The sequence below is a fragment of the Somniosus microcephalus genome, chromosome 3, assembly GCF_052327205.1.
Source record: "Somniosus microcephalus isolate GS21.2 chromosome 3, FLI_Smic_1.0, whole genome shotgun sequence".
Lineage (NCBI taxonomy): Eukaryota > Metazoa > Chordata > Chondrichthyes > Squaliformes > Somniosidae > Somniosus > Somniosus microcephalus.
This window is the reverse complement of record NC_140989.1, coordinates 285783697-285789696: the sequence shown is the minus strand read 5'-3', so window position 1 is coordinate 285789696 and position 6000 is coordinate 285783697.

The window sequence follows — 6000 nt, the reverse complement described above, 5'->3', positions numbered from 1 at the left end:
ACTGGACTCCTGGCAGTCCACTCAAAATCTGATCCATTGCCCTTTGGAATAGAGCAGGGGCCGACGTAATTCCAAACGGAAGGCGGCAGTACCTGTATAGCCCCTTGTGTGTCACAATTGTCAGCAGCTCCTTTGATTTGTCATCGACATGCATTTGTAGATAAGCCTGGCATAAGTCTATTTTGCTGAACTTTTGCCCTCCGGCCAGGCCCGTAAAAAGATCACCAATGAGGGGGAAGAGGGTACTGGCACTTTAAAATCCCCGCAGATTCGAACAGATCCATCCTTTTTCAGGACAGGAACAATGGGTGTGACCCATTTGCTCACACTCACAGGCTCCAGGACTCCATTCTCGACTAAGGCCTCCAAGTTAGCCTCAACTTTTGGCCTAATTGCATAGGGTACAGGTCGGGCTTTGTGAAACTTCGGCTTGCCGTCAGGTTTAATGTCCAGTCTCACGCTGATCTTTTTCATGCTCCCAAGTTCACCATTGAAGAGTTCTGCATGTTTGTTTAAAACTGCAGTCAGACCTGACTCCCCTTTTGACATCATGCGGACTGCAGACCAGTCCAGCGTGATTTTCTCTAGCCACGCACGTCCCAGTAGAGATGGGTAATTTCCCTTTACCACATATAGTGGCAGTTTCGCAGTCTGTCCGTTAAATTTAACTGTCACCTCAATGGCGCCTCTCATGGCCACAGGTTCGCTGGTATACGTCTTTAGCACAATGTTTGTTGGCTGAAGGGTAAGATGCTTTAGCATTTTGTTGTAGACAGTGTCTGAAACAAGGGACACAGCCGCACCTGTGTCCACCTCCATCCGCACTGATTGTCCCTCCACCAGTGGTGACACCCAGTAGCCATTTGGACCACCTGCAACCGTCAGTATGTGCACCTCTTCCTCCTCAGAGGTGTCGCTCCCTTCTGTTTTGCTTGTTCCATCATACTGCACTGAATGAACACTCTTTTTCTTCTCTTGTCCAAATACAGACATTTTGCTTTCATGCTTCCCAGCTCTGCCTGTTCTTTTTTTACCTCTACAGGCACGTTCAATGTGACCTTTTTTGCCACAATTTCGGCATTCCAGCTCCGTACACCAGCAGTCATTAGCGTGATGGCCCGTTTTCCCACAACGGTAACATGTGCCATTCCGCGCACCTTTAGGCTCAGACGACACCTTGTGAACTCTCCCTGTTGAACTAAACTGGTGAGCCTCCTTTTCCGCCATCTCCATGGAGACACTAACTTCAATGGCCTTTTCAAGAGTAAGGTTGTCCTCAGTAAGAAGGCGCTTCTGTGTGGCTGCACTTAGCAGACCACACACAAGTCTGTCTCTAATGGTGTCATTCAGCACCTCCTTGAACTCGCAGTGTTCTGACAACCTTTTTAAAGCAGCAATAAACATCGTCACTGATTCCCCCTCCTCTTGATTCCGTTTGTGAAATCTAAATCTCTCAGCAATAACCAGAGGTTTTGGTGAAAAATGTGCTCCAAGAATTTCCACTAGTTGTTTATATGTTTTAGTTCCTGGCCTATCTGGCTGTACAAGGCTGTGAAGTAAATTGAATGTCTTTGCCCCCATTATACTCAAAAAGGTAGGCACGACCTTTTCATTTGCCACTGCATTCGCCAAAACAGAATAGTCAAAACGTTCCATATAAGCGCTCCATTGCTCCACATTTTCATCAAAATCACCGATGTTTCCTAATATAGTAGCCATCTCACGTTTCAAATTTTTTTTCTGTTTACTCGCTGCACCCGTAACGTTAATGTGATGCTGCAATCTCTGTTCCGAGTGTTTTGTAATCGAAAACAAGAAAGTTCCCACAACGCAGATTCATCCGATCCTCGTCGCCACTTTGTTGTGTCTGTTCCTTTCTACCTAGACACAATTTAGGACTCAGAGATTCAAACATGAAGTGCTTTATTCAAAAAGAAGGTTCTGGAGAGAACCGAACAAAGAGAACTAAAACTTAACCAAGAGAACAACCCCAACCATTTATCTGCTGTGAAAGCGCCACCGCAGGTGGGAGGAGAACACCCAATACATAACGAGGTTTACTACTCTTTTTGGCAACATTACAAGCCTCTTCCTTTGATCTAATACTATCTTTAACTTCTCTTGTTAGCCACAGTTGGACCACTTTTCCGGTGGGGTTTTTGTGCCTTAAAGGAATATATATTTGTTGTAAATTATGTATTAATTCTTTAAATGCTAGCCATTGCTTGTCTACCGTCATACCTTTTAATGTAGTTTCCCAATCTACCTTAGCCAACTCACCCCTCATACTTACGTAGTTTGCTTTGTTTAGATTTAAGACCCTAGTTTCGGATTTAACTGAATCACTTTCAAACTCAATATAAAATTCTATCATATTATGGTCACTTTTCCCTAAATGCCCCTTTACTACAAGGTTATTAATGAACCCTTTCTCATTGCACAATACTAGATCTAAAATGGCCTGTTCCCTAGTTGGTTCCTCAACATACTGATCTAGAAAATTATCTTGCATACATTCCATGAATTCATCCTACACACTTTTACTGCAAATTTGGTTTGCCCAGTCTATATGTAGATTAAAGTTCCCCATGATTACTGTATTACCCTTGTTACATGCGTCTCTAATTTCCTGATTTATACTCTGCCCTACATTACAACTACCGTTTGGGGGCCTATAAACAACTCCCACCAATGGTATCTGCGCCTTGCTGTTTCTTAGCTCCACCCAAACTGATTCTACTTCTTGATTTTTGGAGCTAAGATCCTTTCTCTCTACTGTCTTTATCCCATCCTTTATTGTCAGGGCTACCCCTCCTTTTCCATTTTGCCTATCTTTTCTAAAAGTTAAGTATCCTGGAATATTTAGTTCCTAACCTTGGCCACTTCGCAACAATGTCTCCGTTTTGGCTATTAGATCAAACCTGTTAATTTCTATCTGCGCTATTAATTCATCTGTTTTGTTGCAACGCTTCAGGCATTCAGATATAGTGCCTTTAGCTTTGACTTATTTCTATTTTCCCTTATGTCATGTTAGTCACTGATGCCATATTACCTTTGTTACTCAATTCAATTCAATTCAAATCAAATCAAATGCTTTATTGGCATGAAAGTTAACAGAGAACCATATTGCCAAAGCTTACATAGCAAAAAGGTACATTTTCAAACATTCTGTAGGTGTCAATCGATTTGACATTTGTTGGGTACATACAATATTACTTTTAAACAATATTAATTTTAAACAGTCTTTGTACTTCATTTGGTACGTTCAATATTAATTTTAAACAGTCTTAATTTTAAACAGTCCTTAGGTTGTGACATGTTGTTACATATTTGGCCCCAAGGTATGGTCTGTCTCCTTCTCCCAGGACTAATCTCAATTTTGACAGGTCATCCAATTCCTTCCTGACCCACTCTGCTTATTTTTACCCAAAACTCTACTCTGCTCTAGAGCCTTGACATTTCTCTCGCTGCTTTTAAATTTACTCTTTCCTGAATCCTCCCACCCCCCCTTCATTAGTTTAAAGCCCTGTCTACTGCCCTAGTTATTCAGTTCACCAGGACACTGGTCCCAGCCTGGTTTAAGTGGAGCCCGTTCCAACGGAACAGCACCCTCTTTCCCCAGTACTGGTGCCAGTGCCCCATGAACTGAAATCCCTTCCTCCCACACCACTCTTTGAGCCACGCATTTAAACCTCTAATTTGTTTGTCCCTATGCCAAATTGCGCGTGGCTCAGGTAACAATCCAGAGATTATTACCTTTGAGGTTTGATGCGCTATCAACAATACCAAAGGCTACGAAATGGACTTATATGAAGTAGGCTTTTATTGACTAAGAACTAGAGCATGCCTCTGCTAGTGAATCCATCCTAAGAGCTCCCGGGGGAAGGGTGGTGAGTCACCTTTATACCCGGGCTTAGGGGTGGAGCCAGGGGCTGAGACATGCCTGGACTTGTACAGGGTTAACAGTGGTTTACCACACAGGCATGTACAGGTTAACAGTGGTTTACCACATTCACCCCTCGTTTAAAAAAGAGTCCGGCGGGGTGAAGTGTTTCAAAAGTTCGTATACGAAAGTCTCTCTGGGGGTCTTGTCTGCCGTACTGATCTTCGTGGTGCCGGTTGCGGCGGTTCTTTGCCCGCGGCCGCTTCTCGCGTGGGACGGAGCACTGGCGTGTCGTCCTCTCGGGGTAGGGATGGCACCGGCATGTTGTCAGTTCGTGGTAGACACCCCGGTGGTGCGTCGGGGGTAGTGGTGGTGGGTGGAGGTAGTGGATGGTGATCGATGGTGTTTCGGGTGGTACCTGAGGGCGCGAGGTCTCGAATTGAGACTGTGTCCTCCCGCCTGTCAGGATACGCCACGTAGGCGTACTGTGGGTTGGCGTGGAGGAGGTGAACCTTTTCGACCAGGGGGTCCGTCTTATGGCTCCTCACGTGTTTCCTGAGCAGGACGGGTCCCGGAGACGTCAGCCATGGCGGTAGTGATGTCCCCGAGGTGGATTTCCTGGGGAAGACGAACATCTTCTCGTGAGGGGTGGCGTTTGTGGCAGTACAGAGCAGTGATCGTATGGAGTGGAGCGCATCGGGGAGGACATCTTGCCAGCGGGAGATTGGGAGGCCCTTGGATTTTAGGGCGAGCATGGCGGTCTTCCACACCGTTGCGTTCTCCCTCTCTACCTGTCCGTTACCCCGGGGGTTTTAGCTGGTAGTCCTGCTCGTGGCTATGCCCTTCTCGAGCAGGTACTGGCGCAGCTCGTCGCTCATGAACGACGAGCCCCTGTCACTGTGGATGTAATTGGGGAAGCCAAATATGACGAACAGGTCGTGGAGGCACCTGATGACTGTGGCGCTGGTCATGTCCGGGCAGGGGATGGCGAAGGGGAAACGGGAGTACTCGTCAATAATATTGAGGAAGTACGTGTTGCGGTCAGAGGAGGGAAGGGGCCCCTTGAAATCGACGCTGAGACGTTCGAAGGGGCGGGTGGCTTTAATCAGGTGTGCCCTGTCTGGCCTATAAAAATGCGGTTTGCATTCGGCGCAGACCTGGCAGTTCCTGGTCATGGTCCTGACCTCCTCGATGGAGTAAGGCAGGTTGCGAGCTTTAATAAAGTGGAAGAACCTGGTGACCCCCGGGTGGCAGAGATCATTGTGGAGGGTCCGTAGCCTATCGACTTGTGCGCTGGCACATGTCCCACGGGATAGGGCGTCTGGGGGCTCATTAAGTTTCCCGGGCCGGTATAAGACATCGTAGTTGTAGGTGGATAACTCGATCCTCCACCACAATATCTTATCATTTTTGATTTTCCCCCTTTGTCTGTTGTTAAACATAAATGCTACTGACCGTTGGTCAGTGAGCAGGGTGAAACGTTTACCGGCCAGGTAATGCCTCCAGTGCCGTACAGCCTCCACTATCGCCTGGGCCTCCTTCTCGACTGAGGAGTGTCGAATTTCGGGGCCCTGGAGGGTCCGTGAAAAGAAGGCCACGGGTCTCCCCGCCTGGTTAAGGGTTGCGGCTAGGGCGAAGTCGGATGCATCGCTCTCCACTTGGAAAGGGATGGACTCATCCACTGCGTGCATTGTGGCCTTCGCAATGTCCTCTTTTATGAGGGTGAAGGCCGCACGGGCCTCTGCCGGCAGGGGGAAGGAGGTTGACTTGATGAGGGGCCGGGCTTTGTCCGCATAGTTGGGCACCCACTGGGCGTAGTAAGAGAAGAACCCTAGGCATCTCTTCAGGGCTTTTAGGCAGTGGGGGGGGGGGGTAGTTCCAGGAGGGGGTGCATTCGGTCGGGGTCGGGGCCGATGACTCCGTTTTCCACCACGCAGCCAAGAATAGCGAGGCGCGCGGTGCGGAACATACATTTTTCTCTGTTGTATGTCAGATTCAGCCGTTGGGCCGTACGGAGGAATTTTTCTAGGTTGGCGTCGTGGTCCTGCCGGTCATGGCCGCAGATGGTGACGTTGTCTAGATAGGGGAAGGTGGCCTGCAGCGCGTTCTGGTCAACC